The sequence below is a fragment of the Athene noctua genome, chromosome 32 (assembly GCF_965140245.1).
Source record: "Athene noctua chromosome 32, bAthNoc1.hap1.1, whole genome shotgun sequence".
Lineage (NCBI taxonomy): Eukaryota > Metazoa > Chordata > Aves > Strigiformes > Strigidae > Athene > Athene noctua.
Genome location: NC_134068.1, coordinates 1,484,037 through 1,506,231, shown reverse-complemented (window position 1 = coordinate 1,506,231; position 22,195 = coordinate 1,484,037). Strand labels below are relative to the sequence as shown.

The window sequence follows — 22,195 nt, the reverse complement described above, 5'->3', positions numbered from 1 at the left end:
TGTGTCCCCCAGGGTGTCCCCCCCCGCCATGTTCTGTGCCCCCAGTGTCCCTAGGGTGTCATCCCCTTGTCCCCAGGGGGTCCCCCCCACCATGTCCAGTGCCCCCAATGTCCCCAGGCCCTGTCCCCATGTCCCCAGACTGCCCCCCCCCCATGTCCCCGGTGTCCCTAGGGTGTCCCCCCACCATGTCCCCAGGCAGTGTCCCCAGGGTGTCCCCTTTGTGTCCCCAGGGTGTCCCCCTGTGTCCCCAGGCCCTGTCCCCATGTCCCCAGGGTTTCCCCCCCATGTCCCGGGTGTCCCCAAGCTGTCCCCGGGGTGTCCCCCTTGTGTCCCACGTCCCTCTGCCCCCCACCCCGCGCCTCAGCTCGAGGGGGCGGGGTGTATGGGCGTGGCCATCGCCATCATCACCCAATCAGCGCCTCGAGAAGCGGCTGGGGGCGTCTCCCGCGCCCGGGAAGGGCGTGTCCAGCCGGCGGTGGGCGGAGCTCACCTTTCCGCAGCGGGGACGGGGTGAGAAACACTCGACCAATGAGCTGCGCGGGTGGGAGGGGCCTGATCGGGGCGGAGCCTTCCGGCAGGGGCGCGGGCGTTAACCAATGACGAAGCGAGCAGCGGGGCGGGCAGCCAATGGGAAGCGCGCGTGGGGGCGTGGCCAGAGCCGCGGCAGCGGTGGCGGCGGCGGCAGCGGCGGGCGATGGCGGAACGCGGCGGCCCCCGCGGCCCCCCGGGCCGGTCCCGCCGCCCGCGGCCTCCTCCCCGCAACCCCCCCCGGGCCCTGCCGGGGTTCCCCCTGCCGGTACGACCCCCCAACTCCCGCTGCAGCCCCTCCCGCCCCCGCGCCCCCCGGGACCGGAACCGGTCGCCCGGTGCAGATGAACCTTTACGCCACCTGGGAGGTGGATCGGAGCTCGCCCAGTTGCGTGCCCAGGTGAGGGGCAACCCCCCCGCCCCCCCCCCCCCCCCAAAAAAAAAAAAAAAAATAAAAATAACCCCAAACCCCTCCCGGGGTGCGCCGGGGCCCGGAAGGCTCCGCCCCTGGGCTCGGTTTGGGGGGAGGGGGGGGGGTTAACGGTACCGGGTGCCGGTGACACCCCCCGCGGCCCCCCCCCCCGGCCCCCCCCCCAGGCTTTCAGCTGACGCTGCAGCGGCTGGTGCTGGTGCGGGAGGTGGCCAAGGACCTGGGGCTCGGTCGTCATCGCCGTTAAGCTGCAGGTGCGGGGGGGGCCGGGGGGGGTGAGGGGTGACAGGGGTTGGGTGCTGGGGGCTTGGGGGGGGCCGGGGGGTGTCAGGTCTTGGGTGAATTTGGAGGGGTGGGGGTCACTGGGGGTTGGGAGGGGCCATGGGGTGTCAGGTCTTGGGGGCTGAGTCCCTGGGGGGGTCCCCAAGGGTCCTACAGGGTGCTGGGGGGGGCCGTGGGGGGTCAGGTCTTGGGGGCTGAGTCCCTGGGGGGGTCCCCAAGGGTCCTACAGGGTGCTGGGGGGGGCCGTGGGGGGTCAGGTCTTGGGGGCTGAGTCCCTGGGGGGGTCCCCAAGGGTCCTACAGGGTGCTGGGGGGGGCCGTGGGGGGTCAGGTCTTGGGGGCTGGGTCCCTGGGGGGGTCCCCAAGGGTCCTACAGGGTGCTGGGGGGGCCGTGGGGGGTCAGGTCTTGGGGGCTGGGTCCCTGGGGGGGTCCCCAAGGGTCCTACAGGGTGCTGGGGGGGGCCGTGGGGGGTCAGGTCTTGGGGGCTGAGTCCCTGGGGGGGTCCCCAAGGGTCCTACAGGGTGCTGGGGGGGGCCGTGGGGGGTCAGGTCTTGGGGTCTGGGTCCCTGGGGGGTCCCCAAGGGTCCTACAGGGTGCTGGGGGGGCCATGGGGTGTCAGGTCTTGGGGGCTGAGTCCCTGGGGGGGTCCCCAAGGGTCCTACAGGGTGCTGGGGGGGGCTATGGGGTGTCAGGTCTTGGGGGCTGGGTCCCTGGGGGGGGTCCTCGGGGGTCCCACAGGGTGCTGCGGGTGGGGGGGTGCAGAGAGGGAGCCAGGTCTTGGGTGATTTTGGAGGGGGGGGGTCACTGGGGGTTTGGGGGGGGCTACAAGGGTGCTGGGGGGGCCGTGGGGTGCCAGGTCTTGGGTGCTGGGTCCGGGGGGGTCCCCAAAGGTCCAGCAGGGTGTTGGCGGTATGGGGGGGTGCCAGGTCTTGGGTGGTTTTGGGGAGTGGGGGCATCACTGGGGGTTTGGGGGGGTCCGGGGGGGGCCATGGGGTGCCAGGTCTTGGGTGCTGGGTCCCTTTTTGCAAAGGGGGGGGGGGGGCAGCATGTGCCCACAGGAGAAATCCAAGAGTCCCCCCCATTTTTTTCCGAGGGGTCCCCCCATCCCCCCTCGAGCTGTTGCCCCCCCCCGGGGGGTATTTTACCCCCCTGGGGGGGTATTTTACACCCACCCCCCCCCCTCAGGGCTCCAAGCGGATCCTTCGCTCCAACGAGATCCCGCTGCCGGCCGGCGGCGCCCCCGAAACCGAGCTGCAGCTCACCTTCTCCCTGCAGGTCGGGCACCCTGACCCCCACCCATGGGTGCTGTTGGGAGGGCGGGACACCCAGCACCCCTAAAATCGCCCCCCCCCCCCCCCGCAGTACCCCCACTTTTTGAAGCGCGACGCCAACCGGCTGCAGGTGATGCTGCAGCGGCGGAAGCGCTACAAGAACCGGACGTTCTTGGGCTACAAAACCTTGGCCGTGGGGCTCATCAACATGGCGGAGGTGGGTGCTGGGTGGGGGTCAGGGTGGGGGTCAGGGTGCTCTGGGCGTGTGACGGGGGCGGGGGGGGCGGAATCTACTGGAAAAAAAGGGGAGGACGGCGCGAAGGGGGTGCTGTGGGGCAGCCTGTGCTGTCTGTGTCTCCGTTTCCCCCCACCACCACCTTTGGGTGCTCCTATGGGTGTCCTCCCCCCCCCCCCCCCCCCACCCATAGGTGCTGCAGCACCCCAGCGAGGGGGGGCTGGCGCTGGTGCTGCACCGGGCAGTGAAGGACGCGGCGGTGCCGGTGGCCGAGATCCGGGTGAACTCGCTCTCCAGCCAACCCATCGACCACGAGGCCAAGGGCAAGCTCTCGGGTGAGGGCCCGGGCACCCATGGGTGCTGGGGGGGGGCACCTATGGGTGCTGGGGGGGAACTGAGGGTGCTGGGGGCAGCACTTGTGGGTGCTGGGGGTCTGCTGGGTGCTGGGGAGGGGCTGGAGGAACCAGGCAACTGGAGCCCGGGGGTGTTTGTGATGGCACCCATGGGTGGGGGGAGCACCCATGGGTGCTGGGGGGGAACTGAGGGTGCTGGGGGTCTGCTGGGTGCTGGGGAGGGGCTGGATCTCGCAGGGAACTGGGTCCAGGGGTGTTTGTGATGGCACCCATGGGTGGGGGGGCGCACCCTTAGGTGCTGGGGGACAACCAAGGGTGCTGTGGGCAGCACCTATGGGTGCTGAGGAGGGGCTGGCAGAAGCAGGTATCTTGCAGGCAGCTGGGGCCCAGGGGTGTCTGTGGGGGCACCCATGGGCGGGGGGAGCATCTGTGAGTATGGGGAGCACCCATGGGTGCTGGGGGGGGGGGGAGAGGGGGGTGCACCGACAGGGGGACACAGGTGCCGCTCACCTGCAGCCGCCGGGGAGCGGGGGAGCACCCATGGGTGCTAGAGGGCAAAGAGAAGCCCCGCCACCCCCGTCGCCTCACCTTTGGGTGCCCCCCACCCTTGGGTGCGCCCTCCCCCCCCCCCCCTTAGATCGTTCCCCCGACATCGACAACTACTCGGAGGAAGAGGAGGAGAGCTTCTCCTCGGAGCAGGAGGGCAGCGACGACGCCCTGCACGGCCAGGTGGGTGCTGGGGGGTCACCCCCCCCCACCCGCCACCCCCACCCATGGGTGCTACCCCACCCTGTGTGGTCCCCCCCCCCCCCAGGACCTTTTCTACGAGGAAGAGGAGCTGCCCAAGGTGAAGAAGACGCGGAGGAAGCTGATGGCCTCCACCCGGGTGAGGGGGACGGGCAGGGGGGTGTCAGGGTGCTGGTGGCACCCATGGGTGCCCCTGACCCCCCCGTGCCCCCTGACCCCCCCGTGTCCCCGCAGCAGCCCAATATCAAGCAGAAGTTCGTGGCCCTGCTCAAGCGGTTCAAGGTGTCGGAGGAGGTAGGAGCACCCATGGGTGCTGCCGGGGGGTGACAGGAGGTGGCGTGGGGTGACAGGAGGTGGCGTGGGGTGACAGGAGGTGCCGTGGGGTGACAGGAGGTGCCGTGGGGTGACAGGAGGTGGCGTGGGGTGACACTGGGTGACATGGGGTGATATGGTTGCTGGGGGTGACACTGGGTGCCGTGAGGTGACATGGGATCCTGGGGGTGACAGGAGGTGGCAGGGGGTGCTGGGGGTGACACTGGGTGACGTGGGGTGACACAGGGGTGTCGGGGGGTGACAGGAGGTGACACTGGGTGACACTGGGTGACACGGGGTGCTGGGGGTGACACTGGGTGTCATGGGGTGCTGGGGGTGACAGGAGGTGGTGTGGGGTGACACAGGGGTGTTGGGGGGTGACAGGAGGTGACACTGGGTGACATGGGGTGACACTGGGTGATGTGGGGTGACACAGGGGTGCTGGGGGTGGCACTGGGTGACCCAGCAGTGTTGGGGAGTGGTAGTGGGTGACAATGGGTGACATGGGGTGCTGGGGGTGACAGGGGGTGGCATTGGGTGCCATGGGGTGACACAGGGGTGCTGGGGGTGGCACTAGGTGACACTGGGTGACATTAGGTGGCATGGGGGGGTGAGGGTGGTGGGGGGTGCCATGGGGGGGGAGGGGGTGACATTGGGGGGCAGAGGGTGGCACTGGGAGGGGCGGGAGTGGCAGGGGGTGACACTAGGTGACAGTGGGAGGGGTGGGCATGGCATTGGGTGCCATTGGGGGGGAGGGGGCAGCACTGGGTGACACTGGGGGGGGGGCAGGTGACACTGGGGGGGAGGGGGTGACATTGGGAGGGGTGGGGGTGGCAGAGGATGACATTGGGGTGATATTTGGGGGGTGGGCGTCACGTTGGGTGCCACTGGGTGCCATTGGGGGGGGTTGGGGTGCCACTGGGTTGCACTGGGTGGCACTGGGGGGGTGGGGGTGGCCCTGGGGGGGTGGGGGTGCCGCTGGGTGCCATTGGGGGGGGTGGTGGTGGCACTGGGTGGCACTGGGGGGGTTGGGGTGCCGCTGGGTGCCATTGGGGGGGGTGGGGGTGTCACTGGGTGCCGCTGGGTGCCATTGGGGGGGTGGGGGTGGCCCTGGGGGGGTGGGGGTGTCACTGCGTGCCCCCCGGCCTGTCCCAGGGGGGGTTCGGCCTGGAGCACGTGTCCCCCGCCCGCATGCGGGAGGTGGCGCGGGGCTGGACGAGCTCTACGACACCCTCGAGATCTTCAACCCCAGCGACAGCGGCGCCGACCTCGACGACACCGACAGCGTCCTCAGCACCCCGAAACCCCGCCTGCGGTCAGGGGGCGCCGGGGGGGCTGCTCCTGCCTGGGGGCGCGGCTCGCCCCTGCCGGCCCCCGCCCCTCCCCCCGGGCCTGGGCTGGGCGGTCACCTCCCCCCGGCCCCTCTTGGGTGTCACCTCTTCGTCCACCTGGGGTGTCACCTCCCCCCCCCCCCCCCCCCCCGGTTTTGGGGTCCCCCGCCCCCCAAGTCCTGATCTGGGGTGTCACCTCCCCCCCCCCCGGTTTTTGGGGTCCCCCGTCCCCAAGTCCTGATCTGGGGTGTCACCTCCCCCCCCCCCCTGGTTTTGGGGTCCCCCGCCCCCCAAGTCCTGATCTGGGGTGTCACCTCCCCCCCGTCCCCTCTTGGGTGTCACCTCCCCCAGGTGGCCCTGGGCCAGCAGCCCCCACCCTGTGTCCCAGTGCCACCAGTGCCCACTGTGTCCCAGCGTCCCCACATCCCAGCGCCACCAGTGTCCCCATGTCTGTGTCCCAGTGCCACCAGTCTCCCCGTGTCCCCACATCCCAGTGCCACCAGTGTCCCCATGCCCGTGTCCCTGGTGTCCCCATATTCCCATGTCAGTGCCACCAGTGCCTGTGTCCCCATGTCCATCTCCCAGTGTCACCAGTGTCCACATGTCCCCACATCCCAGTGCCACCAGTGTCCCATGTCCATGTCCCAGTGTCACCAGTGTCCCCATGTCCCGGTGCCACCAGTGCCTGTGTCCCAGCACCACCAGTGTCCCCATGTCCCCACATCCCAGCACCACCAGTATCCTCCTGTGTTCCCACATGCCAGTGTCACCAGTGTCCCCGTGTCCCCATATCCTCATATCCCAGTGCCACCAGTGCTTGTGTCCCCATGTCCCCGTGTCCCCATATCCCATCCCAGTGCCACCAGTGTCCCCGTGTCTGTGTCCCCGTGTCCCCATATCCCATCCCAGTGCCACCAGTGTCCCCGTGTCTGTGTCCCCGTGTCCCCATATCCCATCCCAGTGCCACCAGTGTCCCTGGGTCTGTGTCCCCGTGTCCCCATATCCCATCCCAGTGCCACCAGTGTCCCCAGGTCTGTGTCCCCATATCCCATCCCAGTGCCACCAGTGTCCCTGTGTCTGTGTCCCCGTGTCCCCATATCCCATCCCAGTGCCACCAGTGTCCCCGTGTCTGTGTCCCCGTGTCCCCATATCCCATCCCAGTGTCCCTGTATCTCCATATCCCCACATCCCAGTGCCACCAGTGCCCGCGTCCCAGTGCCCCCCACGTCCCCCCACTGTCCCCTCCGGTGCCATCGATGTCCCCTGTCCCCCCCAGCCCCTTCTTCGAGGGCCTCTCGCAGTCGAGCTCCCAGACGGAGATGGGCAGCCCCGGGCGTGAGGGGCCCCCCCGGTCAGTGGGGGGGTACTGGGAGCACTGGGAGGGTCCTCCAGCCCCTTACTGGGCTGGGGGGGAGGGGTGGGGGGCAAGTTGGGGTGTTTGGGGGGGGGGAGTGTCGGGGGGGTGTTTGGGGAGGTTGGGGGGTTTGGGGGGCACTGGGTGGGGGGTTGGAGGTATCTCAGGAGGTTGGGGGGGCACTGGGGGGGTTGGGGGGGGCACTGGGGGGTGGCAGGGGAGTTATGGGGGGGTTTTAGGGTGCTGGGGAGCGTGGGGATTGGGGGGGGGGGCCCTGGGAGGGTTAAGGGGGAGCCCAGGCATTTGGGGGGGGCTGTGGGGCCAAGCGCACCCCCCCCCCCCCACAGGCAGAGGCTGGTGGAGCCAAGGGCGGCCGCAGACCCCCCGAGGGGGGGGCAGGACCCCGAGGGGCTGGTGAGGCCCCCCCCGAGATCCCCCCCCAAACCCCCAAGGGCTTGTGTCTCCCCTCCCCCGATGCCCCCCCCAGTTTTGGGGTGCCCCCACCCTGTTGTCACCCGGTTTCAGGGTGTCCCCCACCCCCATTCCACGCTCTTTTTGGGGCGGGGGGGGTGTAGCCCCCACCCTGATGCCGCCCCCCCCCCCCCCCCAGTCGTGGGGTGACCCCTGACAGCCCCCAGTTGTGGGGTGCCCCCCCCACAGCTGCACAGTGTCCCCCACCCCAACGCCACCCACTTTTGGGGGGGCGTCCCCTTAATACCACCCAGTTTTGGGGTGCCCCCCCAATTTTGGGGTGCCTGTAGCTGCCCCCCCCTTCTTACATCCCCTACACAGGACACCCGGGGGACCCCGAACCCCTGCCTGAGCCCGGGGGGGTCCCCGAGAAGCTGAAGACCCCCCTAAAGGGCAGCAAGGGGGAGGTGGCGTCACCCAGGTGAGGGGGGACCCCGCGGTGGGGGTCGGGGGGGGCAGAATCTGGGGTCTCGGGGGAATTTGGGGGGGCGGGTGATGGGGTTCAAGGAGGGTTTTGGGGTCTCTGAGGGGTCCCAGAGGGGGGGGGAACAGGGAGGGTCTGGGCAGTTTTGGGGTCCCTGGGGGGGGATGTTGAGGTTCCTGGGGGACTTGGGGTCCCTGCAGGAAGATTTGGGGTTCCTGGGTTAAGATTTGGGGTGTCTGAGGGGGGATTTGGGGTCCGGGGGTGATTTGGGGGCCCTGATGGGGGGATTTGGGGTGTCTGAGGGGAGATTTGGGGTCTCTGAGGTGGATTTGGGGTCCGGGGGGGGGATTTGGGGTCCCGGGGGGGGGGATTTGGGGTCCCTGGGTGGGATTTGGGGTCCGGGGGGGGGATTTGGGGTCCCTGGGTGGGATTTGGGGTCCCTGAGGGGGATTTGGGGTCCATGGGTGGGATGGGGGGGGATTTGAGGTTCGAGGGGGGATTTGGTGTCCCTGAGGGGGGGATTTGGGGTCCGGGGGGGGGATTTGGGGTCTCTGGGCGGGATTTGGGGTCCCGGGGGGGGGATTTGGGGTCCATGGGTGGGATTTGGGGTCCGGGGGTGGGATTTGGGGTCCATGGGTGGGATTTGGGGTCCCTGGGGGGGATTTGGGGTTCGAGGGGGGATTTGGTGTCCCTGAGGGGGGGATTTGGGGTCCGGGGGGGGGATTTGGGGTCTCTGGGCGGGATTTGGGGTCCCGGGGGGGGGGATTTGGGGTCCCTGGGTGGGATTTGGGGTGCCGGGGGGGGGATTTGGGGTCCCTGAGGGAGATTTGGGGTCCCTGAGGGGGATTTGGTGCCCGGGGGGGGGGGGATTTGGGGTCTCTGGGTGGGATTTGGGGTCCCGGGGGGGGGGATTTGGGGTCCCTGGGTGGGATTTGGGGTGCCGGGGGGGGGATTTGGGGTCCCTGAGGGAGATTTGGGGTCCCTGAGGGGGATTTGGTGTCCCTGAGGGGGGGATTTGGGGTCTCTGGGCGGGATTTGGGGTCCCGGGGGGCGGGATTTGGGGTCCGGGGGGGGGATTTGGTGTCTCTGGGTGACCTCGAGCTCGGTCGGTGGGTGTCACTGTTGGGGGGGGGGGGGGGGGGGGAGGAGGATTTGGGGGTCCCGGGGCCTTTCTGGGGGTGCCGGAAGGACTCGGGGTGCAGCGGGTGCGGCCACAGGGCAGAAGTGGGGGTGCCCCCCGCCCCCCAAGGCCGGGGTCGCCGGGGCACCCCCCTGCGGGAGCGGCAGCTCTGCCGGCCCCTGGGCGAGAGGAACAACAGCTCCGACAGCGAGAGGGCCCCCCCCGAGCTGCCCCCCCCCGCGCAGGTACCCCCGGGGGGGCACGGGGGGTTTTGGGGGGACACTGAGGGGGCGGGGGGGGGTTGGGGGGACACTGGGGGGGGACACTGAGGGGGCAGGGGGGGGTTTGGGGGACACTGGGGGGGACACTGGGGGGGCAGGGGGGGGTTGGGGGACACTGGGGGGGACACTGAGGGGGCAGGGGGGGTTTGGGGGACACTGGGGGGGACACTGGGGGGCAGGGGGGGGGTTTCGGGGACACTGGGGGGGACACTGGGGGGGCGGGGGGGGGGTTTGGGGGACACTGGGGGGGACACTGGGGGGGCAGGGGGGGGCTTGAGGGGACATGGGGGGGCGGGGGGGGGTTTGGGGGGACACTGGGGGGGACATGGGGAGGGTGGGAGGGGCAACGGGGGGTTGGGGACACGGGGGGGGTGGGAGAGGATGGGGGGGACGTGGGGGGGTTGGGGGGGACACTGGGGGGCGTTGAGGCCGCGGGGGGGGCGGGGGGGAGCAGGGGAAGGGGGTTAGGGTGCAGGGGGGGGGGGCACGGGGGGGTTGTGCTCACTGTGGGGGCGAGACAAAGGGGGTTGGGGGGTGCGAAGGGGCACACGGGAGGGACGGGGGGTACCCCCTCACCCATGGGTGCCCCCCCTCACCCATGGGTGCCCCCCCCCCCGCGCAGGTGCCCCCCGCGGTCCCTCGCCGGGCGGTTTGGGAGCAGCTGGGCCAGGCCCTGGGCCCCGAGACGGCGCTGCCCGAGAGCGTCCTGCTCGTCAGCACCAGCGAGTGGCAGGGACAGGTGGGGGCACCCATGGGTGGGGGGGGCACCCATGGGTGGGGGGGGCGCCCATGAGTGGGGGGGCACGCTTGGGTGGGAGGGAACTGGGGGCGGTGGCATCCGTTGGTGTGGGAGGGTGTCTGGGGGCGTTGGGAGCATTTTGGGGGGGCACCTATGGGCTCGGAGAGAATTGGGGTGGTGGGGGGCACCCATGGGTGTTTGGGGGGCACCCATGGGTGGTGGGGGGCACCCATGGGTGGGGGGGGAACTGGGGGTGGTGGCATCCGTTGGTGTGGGAGGGTGTTGGGAGCGTGTGGGGGCACCCGTGGGTTTGGGGAGTGTCTGGAGGGTGCGGGGGGGCACCCTTGGGTGTTGGGGGGCACCCATGGGTGCGGGGGTGTCTGATGGGTGCCCCCCCCCGCCGGCAGTGGGTGGGGGAGCTGCTGCAGGCGCAGGGGCAGGTGCTGGTGGGCACGGCGGGGGGGGAGCTCCAGGCCGTGCTCTCGGCCGTTCTCACCCGCATCCAGAGATTGTGAGTGACCCCCCCGCGCCCCCCCCGCGCCCCGAGGGCACCCCGGCACCCACCCACACCCCCCCCACTCCCCGCAATGGGTGCCCTTGGGGGGGGGGCGCTGTACCCCCCCCACTTCCACGTGTGACCCCCACACCCCATGTTTGACCCCACAAGTGACTCCACCCATATTTGACCCCCCCCACGCGTGACCCCCCACCCACACATGACCCCCCCACCCACCTTTAACCCTTCAACCCACGCGTGACCCCCCCATTTGCCCCCCCACCCATATTTGACCCCCCCACCCACCTTTAACCCCCCTACCCACGCGTGACCCCCCCATTTGCCCCCCCACCCATATTTGACCCCCCCACCCACCTTTAACCCCCCTACCCACGCGTGACCCCCCCATTTGCCCCCCACCCATATTTGACCCCCCCACCCACCTTTAACCCCCCTACCCACGCGTGACCCCCCCATTTGCCCCCCCACCCATATTTGACCCCCCCACCCACCTTTAACCCCCCTACCCACGCGTGACCCCCCCATTTGCCCCCCCACCCATGTTTGACCCCCCCCACCCACCTTTAACCCTTCAACCCACGCGTGACCCCCCCATTTGCCCCCCCCCATATTTGACCCCCCCACCCACCCGAGTGACCCCCACACTCACCGTGACCCCCCCCATATGTGCCCCCCCACACGTGCCCCCCCCCCATACCACGTGCCCCCCCCCCATACTTGACCCCCGCTCATGCCCCCACCCACATTTAACCCCCCCCCGACGTGTGACCCCCCCATTTGCCCCCCGCCCACACTTGTCGCCCCTCACGCGTGCCCCCCCGTGCCGTGACCCCCCCGTTTGTGCCCCCCAGCTGTAACTGCTCGGCGCTGCCGCCGCGGGCGGTGCAGGTGGTGGCGGTGGGGGGGGCGGGGTACCACAGCACCCTCCTGCGCTGCTTCGTCCGGCACCTGGGGGCCAAGAGCCCCGAGTGGCTCCGGTACCTGCGCTTCCTGCTCGTGCCCCTCGGTACGGCACCCCCCGCGCCGGGGGCCCCTAGAGCACCCACAGCGCCCGGCAGCACCCGTGGGCCCCCCTATAGCACCCGTGGGCCCCCCTATAGCACCCGTGGGCCCCCCTATAGCACCCATGGGCCCCTATAGCACCTGTGGGCCCCTATAGCACCCGTGGGCCCCCTATAGCACCCGTGGGCCCCCCTATAGCACCCGTGGGCCCTGTATAGCACCTGTGGGCCCCCTATAGCACCCGTGGGCCCCCTATAGCACCCGTGGGCCCCCCTATAGCACCCGTGGGCCCTGTATAGCACCTGTGGGCCCCTATAGCACCCGTGGGCCCCCTATAGCACCCGTGGGCCCCCTATAGCACCCGTGGGCCCCTATAGCACCCGTGGGCCCCCCTATAGCACCCATGGGCCCCCCTATAGCACCCGTGGGCCCCCTATAGCACCCGTGGGCCCCTATAGCACCCGTGGGCCCCTATAGCACCCGTGGGCCCCTATAGCACCCATGGGCCCCCTATAGCACCCGTGGGCCCCCTATAGCACCCGTGGGCCCCTATAGCACCCGTGGGCCCCCCTATAGCACCCGTGGGCCCCCCTATAGCACCCGTGGGCCCCTATAGCACCTGTGGGCCCCTATAGCACCTGTGGGCCCCTATAGCACCCGTGGGCCCCCTATAGCACCCGTGGGCCCCTATAGCACCCGTGGGCCCCCTATAGCACCCGCGGGCCCCTATAGCACCCGTGGGCCCCCTATAGCACCTGTGGGCCCCTATAGCACCCATGCCCCCCCCTGTAGCACCCATAGCACCCCTATAGCACCCATAGCACCCCTATAGCACCCATGCCCCCCCCATAGTGCCCGTGGCCCCCTATAGTACCTGTAGCACCCGGGGGCCCCCCTATAGCACCCATGGACCCCTATAGCCCCAGAGCACCCATGGGCCCCCTATAGCACCCATGCCCCCCCCATAGTGCCCGTGGCCCCCTATAGTACCTGTAGCACCCGGGGGCCCCCCTATAGCACCCATGGACCCCTATAGCCCCAGAGCACCCATGGGCCCCCTATAGCACCCATGCCCCCCCCGTAGCGCCCGTGGCCCCCTGTAGCCCCCAGCACGGGGGGGCCGGGCTGACACCCGGGGGTGCTGAGGGGGGTGTCCCCGCGCCCCGCAGGCGCCCACCCGGTGGCGCAGTACCTGGGCTCCGTGGACGGGCGCTACGGCGCCGCTTTCCTCGACCCCCCCTGGCGAGAACTCTTTGGGCGCAGCGAGCCCCCCCCCACCGGTAAGCGGCCACCCAGCACCCATGGGTGCCCCCCCCCCCCCCAGCGATGGGTGCTCGGGGTAATTTTTGTGGGGGGGGGACACACACACACACACGACACCCACCTCTTCGGTGTCACCGTTCGGGAAGGGGTTGGGGGGGGGGGAGCACCCAAGGGGGGGGTGTTGTCGCCGCGTGGGTGGGGGGGGGCACCCATGGGTGCTGCTGTGGGTGCCCCTAGAACCCTTCAACGTGGTGGGGCGGATCCTGGCGTACGTGGGGGGCGCGGGGGCCACCCACCCCCTGCCCGTGGGCGAGGCCATGCTGACCTGCAAGCACAAGTTGTGAGTGGGGGGGCGCGGGGGGGGCGCGGGGGGGGGGCTGAGGCAAGGGGGGGGACACGGGGGGGGCGTGGGGGTGGAATAAGGAGGGGGGGGGGAACGGGGAGGGGGACACGGGGGGTGGGGGGGGCTGGGAAAAGGGGGGGACACGGGGGGGGGACACGGGGGGAGAGGGGGGGTGACATGGGGACAAGCATGGGGGGGCATGGGGGGGGCTGGGAAAAGGGGGGGACACGTGGGGGGGGGGACACACACAGCTGGGGGGGGTGGGATGTGTGTGCGGGGGGGTGACTTGTGTCATGTGTCCCCCCCCGGCCCCGTGTCCCCCCCCCCCGGCCCAGCCCGGACGAGGATTCCTACCAGAAGTTTGTCCCGTTCGTGGGGGTGAGCACGGCCCCGGTGACAGCGGGTGACAGCGGGTGACACTGGGTGACACTGGGTGATGGTGACAGCGGGTGACAGCGGGTGACAGCGGGTGACACTGGGTGATGGTGACAGCGGGTGACAGCGGGTGACACTGGGTGACAGCAGGTGGCAGCGGGTGACAGTGAGCGATACTGGGTGACAGCGGGTGACACTGGGTGACACTGGGTGACAGCGGGTGACAGCGGGTGACATTGGGCAATACTGGGCGATAGGGGGTGACCCCGAGTGACACTGGGTGACGTTGGGTGACCTGTGGCAACATCGGGTGATATTGGGTGACACTGGGTGATACTGTGTGACAGCAGGTGACACTGGGTGACATTGGTGACATTGGGTGACACTGGGTGATACAGGGTGACAGCAGGTGACACTGGGTGACAGTGGGTGACACTGGGCGATACAGGGTGACAGCGGGTGATACTGGGTGGCAGCAGGTGACAGTGGGTGACACTGGGCGATACTGGGTGACAGCAGGTGACACCGGGTGACATTGTTGACAGTGGGTGACAGTGGGTGATACAGGGTGACAGCGGGTGATACTGGGTGACAGTGGGTGACACAGGGCGATACTGGGTGACATTGGTGACACTGGGTGACACTGGGTGACACCAGGTGACATTTGGCAACATTGGGTGACACCAGGTGACGTTGGGTGATATTGTGTGACAGCAGGTGACACCGGGTGACAGTGGGTGACACCAGGTGACACCGGGTGTCATGACATTAGGGTGATACTGGTGACAGCGGGTGACATTGGGTGTCGTGACATTAGGTGACACCGGGTGACACCAGGTGACACCAGGGAGGGGGGGCACAGTCCCGAGGACAAGGGTGACACCAGGTGACATGACGTGACACCGGGGGAGGGGACACGAGGTGACGGGGGGGGTGGCACCGGGTGGGGGGTGACATTGTCCCCGTGGGGGGGTGGCACTGGGTGACGGGGGGGGGGGGACACACACGGGGCACTGGGTGGCCCCGGGTTGTCCCCAAAATGTCCCCAAAGTGTCGTGTGCGTGTGTCCCCCCCCCGCAGGTGGTGAAGGTGGGGCTGGTCGAGGACCCCCCCACGGCTCCAGGTAGGTGGGTGCCCCCCCGCCACCCCCCCACCCACCCCGGGGGGGCACCCATGGGTGATGGGTGCTGCCACCCCCCAGCACCCTGTGTCCCCCCCCGGGAGGGACACCCGGGGGTCCTGTGTGTCCCCCCCCCCCCCCCAAAGGCCACCCCGGGGTCCCCTCCCCAGTGGAGAAAGAGCAAGGGGGGGGCACCCTGGGGTGTCACGTGTGTGCGTCCCCCCCACCCATGGGTGCCCCCCCGCCCAGGTGACGGGGACGAGGTGCCCCCCCTCAGCCTGGCCGTCCCCTCCACCTCCCCCCCGGGGGGGGCCGGGGCACCCCGCGAGGCCGCCGCCACCCCCCCCGCGTCACCCTCCATGGCGGCCGCCAGCACCCCGGGGTGAGTCGGGGCGGGGGGGGCACCCACGTGTCGGGGGGGGGCACCCAGTTACCTGCAAGGGGATGGGGGGGGCGCCCAGATACCGGGGTGCTTGGGGGAGGAGGGGGGCAGATATTGGGGGGGCACCCATGTGCCGGGGGGGGGGCACCTGTATATGTGGGTGCTGGGGGGGGGCACCCACGTGTCTGGATTGGGGGGGGGGGCACCCATATGTCTTGGGGGGGGCACCTGTATATGTGGGTGCTGGGGGGGGGGCACCCACGTGTTTGGGTCGGGGGGGGGGCACCCATATGCCTTGTTTTGGGGGGAGGGGGGCACCCCTATATCTTGATTTTATTGGGGGGGGGGCACCCATACACCTGGGTCTTATGGGGGGGGTGTTACCCGTCATCTTGGGTGCCCCCCCCCAACACTGTGTGTGTGTCCCCCCCCCCAGCAGCTCCTCGGGGGACGCGCTGGGGCTGCAGGTGGATTACTGGGGGGGGGCACCCATGGGTGCTGAGCGGCGGCGGGGGGAGGGGGAGCGGCGCGAGGGGGGGGGCCCCAAGACCAGCCTGCGCGGGACCTTCCGCTCCCTCCACGTGTCCCGCCTGCCCCCCCCCGGGGACCCCCCCGGCAGCACCTTGGCCATGACCCTCGTCACCCGCGAGAAGAACAAGAAGGGTGAGGGTGGGGGGCACCCATGGGTGCGGGGGGGGGCACCCATGGAGGGGTTGGGGGGCACCTGCGAAGGCGTAGGAGGGGAGGGGGGGGGGGGGTGTGGGGAGAGATGGCGGTGGGTTTTGGGAAAGGGGGGGGTGTGGGGGGGGGGGGGGAGGCACCCATGGGTGGGGGGCACCCAAGGGTGGGGTGGGGGGCACCCAAGGAGGGCGATGGGGGGGGACACTTGGGGAGGGAGTGGGGGGAGCAGCCCAAGGGGGAGGTGTTGGGAGGGGGAGGGTTTGACGGGGAGGGGGGCACCCAAGGGTGGGGGCAGCACCCATGGGTGGGTGTCATAGGGGAAGCCCCCCCGCACCCCCCTTCCACGTCCCATCACCCCCACCCCTGGGTGTTCCCCCGCCCCCCCCCGGGTGCCTTCCCCTGCCCCCCTGGGCGCTCTTTGCCCCCCCCGCCCCGCGCCCATGGGTGGGGGGCACCCATGGGTGCTGCTGGGTGCCGGCAGTGCCCACCCTGTTCCTGAGCAAGCGCCCGCGGGAGCCCGACTCCAAGAGCCTGGTGGTGGAGGGGATCACCCGCCTGATCTGCTCCCCCCGGCAGCCCCCCGCCCTGCTCACCGGTGGGTGGGGGCACCCATGGGTGCGGGGGGGGGCACCCAGCGGCGAGGGGAGGACCCAAGGGTGGTGGGCACCCAGGGGCGGGGGGGGGGGGTGTGCTTGGGGTGGAGGGTATCACCTGACTCATCTGTGCCCTGTGGGAGGGGGCACCCATGGGCGGGGGGGGGCACCTATGGGCGGTGGGGGGCACCCATGGGCGGTGGGGGGCACCTATGGGCGGTGGGGGGCACCCATGGGTGGTGGGGGGCACCTATGGGCGGTGGGGGGTACCCATGGGCGGGGGGGTACCCATGGGTGGTGGGGGCACCCATGGGTAGTAGGGGCACCTATGGGCGGTGGGGGGCACCTATGGGTGGTGGGGGGCACCCATGGGTGGTGGGGGGCACCTATGGGCGGTGGGGGGCCATGGGTGGTGGGGGGCACCCATGGGCGGTGGGGGGCACCTATGGGTGGTGGGGGGCACCTATGGGTGGTGGGGGGCACCCATGGGTGGTGGGGGGCACCTATGGGCGGTGGGGGGCACCTATGGGTGGTGGGGGGCACCCATGGGTGGTGGGGGGCACCTATGGGCGGTGGGGGGCACCTATGGGTGGTGGGGGGCACCCATGGGTGGTGGGGGGCACCTATGGGCGGTGGGGGGCACCTATGGGCGGTGGGGGGTACCCATGGGTGGTGGGGGGCACCTATGGGTGGTGGGGGGCACCTATGGGCGGTGGGGGGCACCTATGGGTGGTGGGGGGCACCCATGGGCGGTGGGGGGCACCTATGGGCGGTGGGGGGCACCCATGGGCGGTGGGTGTTCTCCTTGGGGGGGGCGGATGTCCCCTGACTCTTTGCTTCCCACGCTCGCCCTGTGGGTGCCGGGCGCTGGTGGGTGCTGGGGGGGGTGGGTGGGGGTGGGGTGTAGGGAGGGGGCACCCATGGGCGCTGCCCCCCGCAGTGACGGTGGACGGCACCCAGTGGGACGACATCAAGTTCTTCCAGCTGGCGGCGCAGTGGCCGTCCCACGTCAAGCACTTCCCCGTCGGCCTCTTCGGCACCAAAGCCCCCTGAGACCCCACCCATGGGTGCTGCCCCCACCCGTGGGTGCTCCCCTCCCACCCACGGGTGCCCCACACCACCCACGGGTGCCCCCCAACCTATGGGTGCCCCTGCTGAGGCGGGGGGGGGAGAGCTCACCCTGCTGGGGCACCCGCCGCTTCTGCCCCCGGCCTTGGGCACCCATGGGTGCACCCTCAGCACCACCCGCCCCGAAGAGCGCCCGTGGGTGCTGGGTACAGCCCTGGGGTGCCAGGAGCCACCCAGCGCCACCGCCACCCGCCGCTGGGCACCCTCGGGTGTCGGAGACCCCCCTAGTGCCAACGCCACCCACCGCGAGAGCACCCCTGGGTGCCGGGACCCCCCAGTGCCACCAGCACCCGCCCCCAGAGCGCCCATGGGTGCCACACCCCCCCTCCCCCCGCCGTGTGCCCCCCGCACCCATCTCTGTGCCAAACAGGGGGGGAGGGGCGGAGCCCAGCGCCCTGGCCCCTCCCCTTTTGGCGTGAGGATGGGGGGAGGGGCCGCAGCACCCCCACCCATGGGTGCCGGTGGGGGAGGGGCCGCACGTGGGTGTCAATAAACTGTTGGAGCCAAAGAGCCGCGTGGTGAGCGCCCCGCCCCCACCCCGGGCACACGCGTCACGTGACCCCGTCAGGCGCCTCGCACGGGCGTCGTGTCACACGTGTCACACCCGTCACGTGTCACACACGTGTCAGCGGGCGCAGGCATCAGGTGACGGCCCCCCGTCACGCTTCACACGCGTGTCACCTCACGCGTCACGTGTCACGTGACGGTGTCGCGTAGCACGCGCCTCACACGCGTCGTGCGTCACCGCACGCGTCACACGCGCGTCACGTCGCTCGGCCGGGTCACCCGGCACAAGGCGTCACGTGACCCCGTCACGCGTCACACGCCTGTCACGTGACTCGCCTGTCACACAGCACACGCCTCGCACACGCGTCTGCCGTGTCACCGCCCGCGTCACACGCCTCGCACACGCGTTGTCACACCTGTCACCATGCGCCTCACGTGTCACACGCGTCACCACACGCATCACACACGTGACTCACCCGTGTCAGCTGGCACAGGCATCACGTGACCCCGTCACGTGTCACATGCCTCGCACACGCGTCTCCTGTGTCACCACATGCGTCACACACGTGACTCGCCTGTCACACAGCACACGCCTCGCACACGCGTCACGCATCACGTGTCACATGACCGTGTCACACATCACATGCCTCACACACGTGTCACACGTCACGTGTCACCACATGCATTACGCATGTCACACACCTCGCACACGCGTCACACGTGTCACATGACTCACCCATCACAGCACATGCCTCGCACACACATGTCACGTGTCGTGTGTCACCACACGCATCACACACATGATGTCACATGACTCGCCTCTGTCATGTCATACACCTCACACATGTATCACGTGACCTATCACGTGTCACGTGCCTCGCACATGCGTATCCTGTATCGTCACACACCTGTCACATGTCACCTGTCACACAGCACATGCCTCGCACACGTGCGGCGTGTCACGTGTCACACATGTCACCGTCACACACATCACGTGTCACATGACTCGCCCGTGTGACGTAGCACACGCCCCGCACACGTCACGTCACCACACACACCACACGCCACACGCCTCACACACCTGTCATGTGACACACGTGTCACACGCCTCACACACGTGTCACATGACTCAGCTGTCACAGCACACGCCTCAGGCATCATGTGTCACCACACGCGTTACATCACGCACCTTGCACATGCGTCACACGTGTTACATGACTCGCCCATCACATAGCACACACCTCGCACACGTGTCACCACACGTGTCACACACCTTGCACGTGTGTCGTGTCACACGCGTCAGCACACACATCACACACGTGTCACGTGACACCCATGTCACCTGTCACACGCATCACACATGTCAAGTGACCTGTCACGTGTCACACGCCTCACACGCGTCTCCCGTGTCACCACACACATCACAAACACACGCCTGTCACGTGACTCCCCTGTCACAGCTCGTGCCTCGCACACGCGTGGCCTGTCACGTGTCACACGTCACCACACGCATCACACAAGACACGTGTCACCACACACGGGTCCCATGTCACAAGACTCCCCTGTCATGTGTCACCACGTGTTACGCTTGTCACACGACTCGCACATGCCTTGTACATGTGTTGTGTGTCACCACGTGTGACGTATCATGCACTTCGCATACATGTCACATGTCACATGCGTCATGTGTCACCACACGCATCACGTCACACACCTCGCACGTGTCATGTGTCACGTGACTCGCCCGTGTCACACATCGCATGCCTCACGCACGTGTCATGTCACACGCGTCACATCACACACGTGTCACGTGACTCATCACGTGTCACCACACGTGTCACACGCCTGTCACGTGACTCATGTCACAGCACACGCCTCGCACAAGTGTCACACGTGTCACCACGCACCTCACACACGTGTAACACGTCACGACTCACCCATGTCACATAGCACACGCCTCAGACACGTGTCACGTCTCACACGTCTCACACACGTGTCACATGCCTTGCACGTGTCACACACATCACATCACGCGCCACACCCGTGTCACATGGCACATGCCTCACACACGTCACATTACACACACATCACGCCTCGCACACGTGTCACACGCATCACATGACCTGTCATATATCACACGTTTCGCACACATGTCACGTGTCACACATCACACCAGGTGTCATGTGCCTCACACATCACACGCGTCACTTGTGCGTGTCACATGCCACATCTCACACGCATCACGTCGCACGTCCCCACACACGTGTCACACGCATCACACAGTCACACGCCTCGCACATGTTACACGTCACATGACCTGTGTCACAGATCACAAACCATGCACACGCATCACGTGTCACACGTGTCACCACACGCATCACACACATGTAGAACCTTGCACACGGGTCACGTGTCACGAGTCACCCATGTCACACAGCACACACCTCGCACATGCGTCATGTGTCAACACACACATCACACGTGTCACACATCTCGCACACGCGTCATGCCTCATGTCACATGCATTGCACATGCATCACGCCTTGCACATGTTACGTGTCACATGTCACACACCTTGCACACGTGTTACCACACACGTGTCACATACTTCACATGTCACACGTGTCACATGACTCATCTGTGTCACACGGCACCCGCCTTGCACATGTGTCACATGTCACACCTTGTACGTGTCACACGCGTCACCCATGTCACACATCACACACCCGGCACACGCATCACACGCGTCACGCCCACCACACGTGTCACCTTGCACACAGATCACACCGGCCTCCAACACGCCTCGCACACGCATCTTGGGCGCCACATGCCTCGCACACGTGTCACACCCACCCTTCACCTTGCACACGCAGCTCAGACGCCTCGCACACGTCACACGTGTCGCACACGTGCGTCTCATTCCTTGCATGTATGTCACGCCTGGCACACACATGGCACACGCGTCACACGCCTCTCGCCTCACACGCCTTTCGGAGGCCTTGCACACGCGTCTCAGACACCTCACACGCCTCGCACACGCGTTACCTTGCACGCGCCTCGCACACGCTCCTCACGCCTCGCACACGCCTCCCGGGCACCGCCACACGCCTCGCACACGTGTCACACCTTGTGCATTCATCCGAGGCCTCGCACACACATCGCACACGTGTCGTGTCCGCTTGACACGCCCAGGCCGGGGTGTTACACGCGTGTTCCCTCCCGCCACGCGTGTCACGTCCCTCCTGCCCCGCACGTCTGTTGTGCGCCCGCTGCTCGCGCCTCGCACGCGCGGCTCAGCCACCTCATACGTGTGTCACGCCTCGACACGTGTCACCTTGCACACACCGCACGCCTCGCACGCGCCAAGGATGCCCCCTTACACCCCCTTACACCCCCTTACACCCTCTTACACCCCCTTACACCCCAAACACCCCCTTGCATCCCCTCTTACACCCCCTTTACCCCCTTTTACACCCCCAAACAACCCTTACACCCTCTACTACACCCTCTTGCACCCCCTTTACACCCTCTTGCACCCCTTACACCCCATTTACACCCCCTTGCACCCCCAAACACCCCCTTTACACCCTCTTACACCCTCTTGCACGCCCTTTACACCCTCAAAAACCCCTTACACCCTCTATTACACCCCAAACACCCCCTTTACACCCCCTTTACCCCCTCCTACATCCTCTTACACCCCATTTACACCCTCTTACACCCAAACACCCCTTACACCCCATTTACACCCTCTTACACACTCTTGCACGCCCTTTACACCCTCAAACACCCCTTACACCCTCTATTACACCCTCTTACACCCCCTTTACACCCCCTTTACCGCCCCTTACACCCTCTTACACCCCATTTACACCCTCTTACACCCCAAACACCCCTTGCATCCCCTCTTACACTCCCTTTACCCCCTTTTACACCCCCAAAGACCCCATTTACACCCTCTATTACCCCCTCTTACACCCCCTTTACCCCCCTTACATCCCATTTACCCCCTCTTACACCACCACACACCCCTTACACCCCATTTACACCCCCTTTACCCCCCTTACACCCCCTTTACCCCCGTTACCCCCCTTACACCCCCCTTTACCCCCCTTACACCCTCTTACACCCCCTTACACCCCATTTACACCCCCTTTACCCCCTTACACCCCCGTTTACACCCCATTTACCCCCTCTTACACCACCACACACCCCTTACACCCCTCTTACGCCCCCTTTACCCCCCCTTACATCCCATTTACACCCTCTTACACCCTCTTACACCCCAGACACCCCCTTGCATCCCCTTACACCCCCTTTACCCCCCCCAAACACGCCTTACACCCTCTCTTACCCCCCCTTACACCCCCTTTACCCCCCCTTACATCCCATTTACCCCCTCTTAC

General features: G+C 68.1%; 1 pseudogene; it reads left to right on the top strand.

Annotated features, from left to right (window-relative positions):
- The first annotated feature begins 596 nt into the window (after window positions 1–596).
- LOC141972328 (phosphofurin acidic cluster sorting protein 1-like) lies at window positions 597–17,780 on the top strand (annotated as a pseudogene).
- Window positions 17,781–22,195: the final 4,415 nt, after the last annotated feature.